This window comes from Mus caroli, chromosome 12 (genome assembly GCF_900094665.2).
Source record: "Mus caroli chromosome 12, CAROLI_EIJ_v1.1, whole genome shotgun sequence".
NCBI lineage: Eukaryota > Metazoa > Chordata > Mammalia > Rodentia > Muridae > Mus > Mus caroli.
Window position 1 is genome coordinate 14,218,474 of NC_034581.1, and position 11,130 is coordinate 14,229,603.

Below are 11,130 nucleotides of genomic sequence, written 5' to 3' on the forward strand. Positions count from 1 at the left end.
AAACCAATGCAAAGCATGAATTCTAATTAGCAGCCTGGTACCAGGGAGGAGGCAAAGGCTGGGCAGAGGCACAGCCCTGTGTTCTGGAGCTCCCACCTCTGAAATATTTGATAAGGAGCAGATCTTCAAGCCATTGGGAAGGGAATGAGAAATAAGGGAAGCAAAGCCTCTCCTCCAACACTTCCAAAGCTGTCTGCACTGCAGCCTCCTCCCTGCAGATATCTGCAGAGCAGGTACAAGGAGTTTGGCATTCTAGTAGCATCCGTTAGATGATAAATCACAGACATAGCAGTGATGTGTGTTCAATGAGGTGAGTGGATGCTGCGTGCATGAGCTGGAAACCAAGGGTCTCTGGCAAGGCTGTGGGGTGCAGGGCTGTTGATCATGAAGAGGAGCCAAAAGCACAGGCCTAGCTATGGTGGCAATGCAGCTGTTTCCACATTGCCCTCTCTGGGACTGTCATACCAGCACAATCCCATACCCGGGTATCCTGGAGTCAGGTCCTGGCTCACATAGGAGAAGTTCTGCAGCTCTCTGATGCTCAGTTCTCTGGTTAGCAAGATGTATCTGATGGGTGACATTTCTAAGTGGACTCCAGGCCAGAGACACGTTGTAAGTTTGCCTGTGTGAATGGTTCAGTGGTGAGGGACTTGGATCTACATGGCTTCACAGGGTCTTTTCTCTCTAATACTAGTATTTGAGCAGGGGACCCCACACCTCACATCTTGGTCCAACCTGGCTTATCTACCTTTTACCTGCTACCACCCCAAACTCTGCCCTCTTGTCTGGGGTCTCCTGCTCACCTTGTTTCACAGTTTTGTCTCCTGCCTGAGGGCCTCCCGAGGGCCTGCCTCTGACAGTAACATCCTAGTGGCCACCTCCTGGGCTCAGCTCATTGTCCCTTCCTCTATGTACTCCAGTTCCCTTCTCCCTCCCCTCCCCTTCTTTTCCCTCTCCCTCATTTCTTCCTTCCTTCCCTCCTTCTTTCCTTCCTTCCTCCTCCTTTCCTTCCTCCCTTACTTCTCCATCAATATTCCTGGATTTTCTCCAGACATCTCTTTTTGCACCTCTTGTCCTGCTCCACTAAGGGATTCTTTGGACCAANCATCACCAGGTGTACCACCCTCCCACTGTTGGCTGCCCTATTCTTACCTACACCTCCGTGTTCCCAGGGTGGCTTCAACTTTACATGTGTTTTCTTAATTGAGTTTCCAAAATGAATTACCTACAATAAAACTAGGGCATTTCTATCCCTTCCCAAAGAATCATGATATGGTCTTACTCTATTTTGGGGTGTGGATTATAGCCCTGGGTACTGGGCTCCATTGAGAGCAGCTCATCTGTATGCTTATCCTAGGCCTTTGGTGACCCCTCAGCCACCAGAAGTCGCATTTGTCCTCTTAGAGCAGACTCTGTGGCTGGAGAAGTTGGTATTACATGCTCCTGTTCAGAGCTGGATGTAGGTAGCTTCAGGGGGTACTTCCAGCCAGCACTGGCCACCCTGTCAAGCTCAATTTCCAGTAAGCAAGGGAGAGGATGGCTGACTCGTGGTTGAAGCCCAGGCTGGAGATGATAAGGAAAGAGGACACTAAACCATGGTAGAAGCAAGGCTGTGAGATAGGAAGTGGATGTACCAAGAAAAGAGAGGATCTGGCAGTAGGCCATCACCAGGGGACTCAAGAGAGCCTGCACCCCTCTATGCATGTCCTTCAGGACCCTAGTTCTCTGTTTCTGTTGTTTTTTGTTTTCGAGACAGGGTCCTCTCTCTGTAAACCAGGCTGGCATGGAGCTCAAAGTTATCTGGCTGCCTTTGCTTTCTGACTGCTGGGATTAGAGCTGTGTGCCAGCGCCAAGGCTCTGTCTCTATTTCTTGTTCCTGAAGCCCCTCCCCAACAGGGCTTAGCCAACATTGTTCTATCAACTCGGAGGTTCTTAGACATGCCACCAGTCAAGAGATAGAGGCTGGATGACTATGATTTGGGGATGCTTCTTCTTTGAGTAGAAAATAAAATCTAAGGGAACTGAGATCCTGGAGAGAGGGCTCTTGCTGTTCTTGCAGAGGACGCCAGTTCAGTCCTGTTCCCTACACCCACGTGGTGGCTCACAACTTCTCTAACTCCAATTCCAGGGATCCAACATACTACTCAGGCCTCTGCAGGTACCAGGCAACCTCAGAATGTATTATATAACAAGAAAAACATTTGTAACATACTATATAAATAAATATTCTAAAAGCTTTGAAAGAGAAAAAAGGAAAAGAACAAAATGTACACATTTTGACATCTTAAAACTTCAAATGACATTTAATCACAGCACTAAGGAGGCAGAGTCAGGGGGATTTCTGAATTCGAGACCAGCCTGGTCTACAAAGTGAGTTTCATGACAGCCAGGGCTATATAGATAAACCCTGTCTCGAAAAACAAAACAACAAAAAAACAAAAAAACAAAACAAAAAAACCTGCAAAAGAGCCAGGCTTTGTGGCTCACACCTGTGACTGCTACACAGGGGAGGCAGGAAGGTAAGGGTGCAGGTTGTCCTCAGCTACATAGAAAGTTTGAAGCCAGGTTTAGCTACTGTGGGGAGCAGATGTGGCAGCAGTCCCAAGATGGCGCCCGGGACTGCAGCCAAGTCTTATGACTTGCCCCTGACTTCCTCATACACCTGAAAATAAGCCACGACCATCGTGAGAACTGAGCAGGCGCACCATGATGCAAGATCAGACCATATGACGAGTGATGATTCTGGCCAATGGACTGCTGTTACATGGACTGGGCTGATGGGGCATGGATGTGGGGTTGTATAAGGGATTGCGTTTGGGGCGGAGAGATACACAAGAGACTATTCCTAGAGAGAGATCCATGCATGCATGTTGAAAGGTTCCTGAATAAACTGCTTTGAGAAGAATGTAGTGTCATCACTTCTTTCTGCTGGTCGGAATCGGAGGCGACAAATGGTGGCCCGTACGGGGACGTTCAGAACTCATCACAGTCAGGGCAGCTAGCTGGTAAGGTTCCCAGGTAAATGGGACAATTTAAGTTCTTGATTGAGAGTATAAGGTTCCCAGTTTTGGGACAAGTTAAGGTTCTCGGTTTTGGGACAAATTAAGATTCGCAGTTTTGGGACAAGTTGCACCAAGCACCATGGGNAATTCAACCTCAGGTCAAACAGTTAGCCAAGCCCTTAAGGACTTGCTGAAAGTGAAAGGAGTCGGGCTGAAAAAGGAGACCCTGGAGAACTTTTTTAAAGTAGTGGATCAGGTCGCTCCTCGGTTCTCCGTATCAGGACTTCTTACAGGGCTTAGGTGGGAGAAGTTAGGGAAGGACTTTGCAGAAGTTTTCAGAAGAACAGGGAGTTCTTCTAAAGGGATGCTGCCAGTGTGGAAGCTAATATGGGATTGTATCAAGGATAAAGAAAGATGTGGAGCAGAACTCCAAAAGGGCAATGAAGCACTGAATTAGGTGAGAGAGGAGCGATCCCAAAAGTAAGAGGCAGAAGGAAGTTCTAGTGATGGGGATATGTCTGAGGACAATCTGGAGAGAATAGCTGACAGTCTAGAGAAAGTAAAAATGAAGGTAGAACCTTCAGGGCCAGGGCCGCCGTGGCCACCTCCGTAGGCCCCTGTCAGAGGATCCGGGTGTAGTCTGTATTCAGAAACCTGGAGGGAATTGCGAGCCCAGTGCTTTCCTGTATTTCAGGATGCACAGGGAGGTCATTATCATGAGCCGCTTGATAGGAAGATTGTTCAAAGATTTACAGAAGGGTTTTTTACTTACAGTGTCAACGCTGCTTTTGTAAGAGAGCAATTAGAGAACCTGCACCGCTACGGCATGACTCCAAGCAATTGGCAGAATCTGGCTCATGCCTGNTTGTCACCAGGCCAATATTTAGACTGGAAGGCATTTTTCATTGAGTTTTCTGCTGAGCAAGCAGCAATAAATGTTGGCAATGGCCAGCCAGCCTGGGATCAAGACATGCTGCTAGGACAAGGGAGATTTGTAGCAGCTCAAACTAATTATCCCATCCAAGTGTATGTCTTGACTGGTTGTTGGAAGGGCCCTGACCCAGTGTTGGTTTGGGAGAGAGGGTCTGTTTGTGTGTTTCCCCAGGATCACCGACAACTGCTGTGGATTGCAGAGCGGCTGACCAGAGCAATTCAGGGCAAGCAGAGTGATGAGGACGTGGATATTCCTGTGGCTTGGAATGGCCCTGCTAGTGAGAACTGAAGAGCTACATTGGGGAATTATGTCTGTGTTCCCGAAAACTATGCCGTTAATGCATTCGGCACAAGTGTTTCCTCAATTCTTTACATCTAATGCTTTGCTAGAATTGCCTTTTTTATCATGGGATGGAGAGATAGCTCAAGTGCAGGAATCTATGCTGCTTCAGCTAAGGGGATTGTTGTGTTTTCAGATGATTCAAAATATTTCACAAATGAGTGATTGTGTTCAGCTGTATCTACTAAAGCTAATGCTACCTGGATTGGAGGGGAGTGGTCAGCCAGTATATGCAAGGGCAATAGCACTATACCCTCCTAACCTAGATGGGACCCTTTTTTGTAGGAGTGTTCATAATTCCCTTCCACCTTGGACCGGCTGTCAATCTAGAAAAGTACCTTGGGCAGTGAAGAATTATTTTTCATTTTCCCCTTATATAGATACAGTCCATAATAGTTCCTTTTCAGGGTATAATTGGACATATCAAAATCCAGCTCAAGTAGGAGCTAGTAATCCTTTTAATATATGGTGTTAGGTGGGGTGAATGGTAGTTGCACTGATCTTCCCCCCTTAAGCCTGGTGGCGAGAGGGGCCTGGGGCAATGCAAGTTTTTATTGGAATGGACTAATGTGTTTAAAACTTCTGTATTTCAATTTGCTGGAGGGAGGAATGCTTCTTTTCAGGCTATGCCTGTTTGTATGTGGCCTCCTTTTGTGTTTATTGTTTATAATGGTAGTTATGAGAATAATGTTGTTAATTGTAGTAGTGATATTTGTTATTATAGTATGTGCTGGAATGCATCTGAATATCAATTAGCTGTTGTGACTAGGATGCCTTGCTTTGTACCTTGGCCTGTTGAGGCTCCTTCTGCTATGACTTTGTTTGGACCTAAGAGGGATTTTTGGTGTTGCTACAGCCATTGTCACTGCGGTAGCAATCTCTGCCACCAAAGCCACCGGTGTGGACATATCCCTTACAAACTGCCGTGGCTGTGAATAATTTAACCGTTGGAGTTGCAGAAGCTTTGGATTGCTGACCGCTGTCTCCCGCTTGAAAGAGTGAGCTGGAATTGATGGACTTGCCCTGTGTCTGATATTAATCAGCATCCTGGCCTTCTGGTGCACCTGCCGCATGCAGAGTCGTCAGCGCAGAGCCCAAGCCTTGAAAAGCGAAAACAGGACCAATCTCCTCATGTGTGGCTTGGCATGCTAGAGAAGTAGTCAATAACGGGTAAGACTCTCTGGGCGTTTCACCAACCTAAGACAGGGATCAAACCAATGCTCTTTGTCTCCCAATGATGGGTAAGGGGCATTGCCGCAGGGTGCAACCTAAGACAGACATTCTCTCTGCCAATACGTAAAGAAGGGGGAGATGTGGGGAGTGGGTGTGGCAGCAGTCCAAAGATAGTGCCCGGGACTGCAGCCAAGTCTTATGACTTGCACCTGACTTCCTCATACACCTGAAAATAATCCACGACCATCGTGAGAACTGCGCAGGTGCACCATGATGCAAGATCGGACCATATGATGAGTGATGATTCTGGCCAATGGACTGCTGTTACGTGGACTGTGCTGATGGGGCGTGGTTGAGGAGTTATATAAGGGATTGTGATTGGGGGCGGAGAGATAACAGGAGACTATTCCTGGAGAGAGATTTATGCATGCATGTTGAAAGGTTCCTGAATAAACTGCTTTGAGAAGAACGTAGTGTCGTCGCTCCTTTTCTAGCTACATGAGACCATATCTCAGAAAACAAATGAACAAATAAAATTACAAAGGAAAACATGACAAAAGGGCCTACAAGATACCTGTCCATTCGGCCAATTCCCCACTTCAACTTTACCTTTCCAGTAAGTTCTTCCNCAGGAGGCCTCCACTCACAATCCCATCGGACTTGTTCTCACAGATGGCATCAATCACCACATGCCCTTGTGCATAATCTTCCATTTGTAGATCTCTCTCTGTCTCTGTTTCTCAGTCTCTCTCTCTCTCTCTCTCTCTCTCTCTCTCTCTCTCTCTCTCTCTCTCTCCCCCCTGCGCGTGTGTATGTTTGTGTGTGTGTTTGTGTGTATGTCTTTGAGAGAGAGACACTGTTTCTCTGCATAGTCCTGGCTATCCTAGAACTTACTCTGTAGCCCAGGGTAGCCTTCCTTGAACTATCTGTCTACACTGTCACTCAGTGCTGGGGTTAAAGACATGCACCACTACTGGCCTTCCTGTTTTCTTTCTTTTAATATAACTTTTTTAGACAGGGTCTCATGTAGCTCAGGCTAGCCATGAACTTGCTATATAGTCATAGATGGCCTTGAACTCCTGATAATCCTGCCTCTACCCTCCGGTTCTGGAAGTACAGATGTGTGGCCCCTGGCTACCTGAGTTGATGATTATTTCTGATCAAGACACTGTGGACATTTGAGTTGGTTGTTTGTAAAAGGGAGGACATGTTTAGATAAGTAAATGTGTGTTTGAAAGACAATATCAAGCTGCCATATGTCTGTGTTGGACAAGGAACTTTAAATATCTCCTAGTCGTGTAGATAAGTAAATAAAATATGTACATAGAATGCTAACATACTGGGAAAGAGGTGGAGAAGACGGGCGGTAGCAGTTAATACTGAGTGCATGTCTCATCTTCCTTAACAGGACCTAGCACTAGGTGCTTAGAATTCACAAGCTTCTGAGCAGTTCAGAATGGTTTCCTTTGGGACTTGGGTAGAGGAGACTCACCCACACTGGTTCTTCTACACATTTCAAAAATAACTGAGCTATGCAGGTGTGTTACTGTGAAAGAAAGAAATCAAAATTGAGGTAGGGAAGTGAACGAGTATTAATGGCCAATGGCCAATCACTGCAGGATCTCACACTTGCACATTGTAGGAGACTGCAGTGCGGTGTGCTGGCCAAGGAAGCACAGTCCTGAATTTCCATGGGGGCTGTTTCAGCTGTTAACATTCACATGGACATTCACCAACCGATTGATGCCAATTCTAGATCTCCCTGGCAGAACAATATCTCATAGGCATAATAAAGAGTGGGGACTACCATAAGGTCCCCAGGTGTCTCTTTTGGGTTAAAAACAGCATGGCATGTGCTGGTAGCTTCTCCCAGTATTATATGGAGGGGGACAAGGTGGTCTTGGGGGTTCTAGAAATGCCCTGTCAACATGCTTCAAAGCTTTAATACCTGGGTCCACATGAAACCCTACTTACCCAGATTAACCCAGAAATCTGCATAAGAATGGGGTTTTTAAACGTCATTTATAAAATTAGGGTTGCTGACAAAAAAAGTTGAACTTTGAAGGGCCAAAGCCATGTTCCTGTTCTCCAGTTTCATCCCTGAGTCCACTCAGGATGCGTGTCAACCTAGTTCTAAATTTACCCTAGCTGTGTTAGCTAAGAATGTGAACCACTAACATCCACCTATGCAGGCAGGATTTATTTACTATGCAGAATCAGCAAATGTGTCTGTGACAAGGAAACAAACAAACACATCGGGTCCCCCACAGAAAAATAACTAGCTGTTCAAAGCGAAGAGTCAGGATTGGGTCCATGAGACCGCTTTGCCCCAAGCTGATGAGCTGAGGGGTTTGTCTCAATCGTGCCTCTTGTGTAACCCTTATAGGACATTTGACAAAGCTTCATTCCACTGATTTTAGCTTGCCTCTTCCTGTCCTGTTATATCACGATTCTGCATGCATGCTCCAAGTAGACTGTATTTAGCNATAAAAAGATATTCTTTCTGTCTTTCCTAGAGTGTTCTGGGTTTTGCCATGTTATATAGAACCATTTTGTACCTCCTGAGGAGAGCCATCCTGGAAATACTAAAAGCCAGAGCTTGCACTATCATGGTTGTGAGTTCTTCTGGCCCAGAAGATCTCAACCTGTGTTATCATAACCCCTTTGACGATGGAATGACCCTTTCACAGGGAGTCACCTAAGATGCTCCTGCATATCAGATAGTTACATTATGATTCATAACCATAGCAAAATTACAGTTATGAAGTAGCAANNAAAATGACTTTATAGCTGGGGGTTCACCACAACATGAGGAACTGTATTAAGGGGTTGCAGCTTTAGGNAGGCTGAGAACCACTGCTGTAATGGATGGCACTGGACATACAGAGGATNTTGCTTAGCCAGCATGGTGGTAGGGTNTGATAGGAAGCCAGACTTNGGGTTTCAGGTATCCACAGCTTACCTTGTGTCTTGTCCTTGCAGGTTTAGTCTCCACTGCCAGCTGCCATGGGCAAGCAGAACAGCAAGCTGTGTCCTGTGGTGCTGAAGGACCTGCGGAAACAGAGGGAGTTCATGGACCATGAGTTTCAGGAGTGGTAGAAGGGCTCCGTCAATGAGTGTCCCACTGGCCACTTGACCGTGGAAAATTTCAAGATCTAGGCCAACTTCTTCCCCTACAGAGACACCTCCAAGTTCGCTAAACATGTCTTCCACATGTTTGACACCAACAGTGACAGCACCATCGACTTCCAAGTGTTCATCATTGCTCTGAGCATGACCTCTTGGGGCAAGCTGAAACAGAAGGTTCAGTGGGCCTTCAGCATGTACGATCTAGACAGCAATGGCTACATCAGCTGCAGTGAAATGCTGGAGATAGTGCAGGTACCTGCACTTGACAGGGTCTGATGTATGGGGAGTGCAGGGATCCAGGATCCCCAGCCCCTGCCCCAAACACCAGGTCATTCCTCTGCCCAATTGCTACCTGGTATACTAAAGGACTGCATGTCTTTGCAGAGAGTAATGATAAAAGCCAAGCATCTATCGATTGCTTGCTGGACATCTGGCCCCAGCTGAGCTCATCCATCATGTTTATTCACACAATTCTATAAAACGGGTCTTTTTTTTTTTTAACCTCTAATGAGATCTGAGGCTCAGATAGGTGATTAAGAATTGTCAAAGCAAGAACTGGGAAAATGGCTCAGTGGGGAAGAACACTTGATACCAACCATGAGGACCTGAGTTCTGATCCCAACACCCACGGAAAAGTCAGGAGTGACAGAGCATGCCCAAAACCTTAGAACTAGGGGACAAGTGAGTCCCAGAAGCTTGCTGAGAAGGCACCCTAGCTAAAATGGTAAGCCCCGGCTGGGTTCAGTGATGGAGAAAAGGGAATCTTGTGAACACCGGTATACCTGTTTGGCCTTTGCATGCATGGGTGTTCATCTGCACACACTTGTATAGCATACACACACATTAGTTGTCTATAGGGCTTCCTATAGAAATCAGAAAGACACAGTAAAGAATGAGTCAGCAGTCAGTTCTTCACAGGAGCGATGCTTATGTGCACCCTGCATCCTTCCTGCTCCATGTTCTAAACCATCTCTGTATTTGGTCCAGTGGGCTGACTCTGTGGGTAAAGGTACTTGCTACCAAGCTTGGCAGCCTGGGTTCGATCCCTAAGACCCACATGGTAGGAAAAGTGAATCAAATTCCACAAGTTATCCTCTGAATTCCACGTGAGATCATCTCCCTCAAATAAATAATTACATGCATCCATAAAATAAGTAAAGTANTTATATACAGTGCCTAATACAATATCTGTAGATGTTAATAATAATTTGTATTATTTGGGAAATAACAAGAAACTGTGTACCTCCAGTTTCATTTTCTAGACTATTTCCCACCTGTAGTTTTTTGAATCTGCAGATTCAGGACCATGGGTGGGCAGGGCTCAATGTATTTCCCCTTTGACCTTCCCTCCAGGATTTCCCAGCTCCCCACCAAAGATCGTCCTTTCAGACAGATGCTTTGCCACACAACCTCCGCTCTACTCTGAACCAAGGAGCCCTCCATTCTTCCATGCCCCAGCTGTATCCTGTGCTCTTGAACGTTACTTAAACTTTCCTGGCTCCCTTTCCCCAGCATCTTGTCTGTGAGTCTTGTTCTGATGAGAGAAGGATCCTGACTGTGCCTTGTCCATGCTCCGTGGTTAGCAGAGCGAGGACCATAACCCACCCTCCATCCTCCAGAGCACACTCACAGATGCCCCTTTGCAGGCCATCTACAAGATGGTGTCCTCCGTGATGAAGATGCCCGACGGGTCCATGCCTGATAAGTGAATAGACAAGATCTTCAGGCAGATGGACACATGCAATGAAGGTAGGAAACATGGTAGGTGTGAGCAGGTGGGATGGGAAGAGGGGATTGGGAGAGGGGGTGGGGGTGGGAAGAGGGGAGTAGATGAGTCTGTGAAACTGTCGATGGCACAGAGGTGTCTGGAATACACTCTCTGCCTATTCAGGCCTGCCCTTTTCCAGCCCAATTGATTCAGCTCTGATTGAGGGAGGGAGACTAGAATTCAGGGTCAGGTATACCTAGCCTGCACCCTGCACCCTTCCTAGGGCTCTATAACCATGGGCATGTCAGTAGACCCTCTGAGCTGTAGGCTTCATCCGTGTTGTCTGAGTTAGGGTTTCCATTGCTGTGATGACACACCATGGCCACAAGCAACTTGGGGAGGAAAGGTTTTATTCACTCACAGTTTCCATATAATTGATCATTATTAAAAGCAGTGAGGGCAGGACTCAAACAGGGCGGGAACCTGAAGGCAGGAGCTGATACAGAGACCATGAAAGGGTTGCTACTTACTGGCTTGCTCCCCATGGCTTGCTCAGCCTGCTTTCTTATAGAACTCAGGATCACTAGCCCAGGGTTGTACCACCTACAATGGGCTGGGCTCTGCTCCATCAATCACTAGTTAAGAAAATACCCTCTGTTCAGGCATGGTGGCACATGTCTTTAATCGGAGCTCATAGGAGACAGGAGGCTCTCTGTGAGCTCAAGGCTAACCTGGTCTAAAAGGTGAGTTCTAGGACAGCCAGGGCTGTTACACAGAGAAACCGTTTCAATAAACAAAACAAAATCAAAGAGGGGAAAAGAGGAAGAAAGGGAGGGAGATCGACA

General features: G+C 46.6%; 1 protein-coding gene and 1 pseudogene across 3 annotated transcripts in view; both read left to right on the forward strand.

Moving 5' to 3' along the window:
* The window catches only part of LOC110306813 (hippocalcin-like protein 1), a 146,733-nt gene that overhangs the window by 128,793 nt on the left and 6,810 nt on the right, over window positions 1-11,130 (forward strand). The gene's annotated exons all lie outside the window — the stretch shown is intronic.
* Window positions 1-11,130, forward strand: part of LOC110307254 — a 37,604-nt pseudogene that overhangs the window by 23,525 nt on the left and 2,949 nt on the right.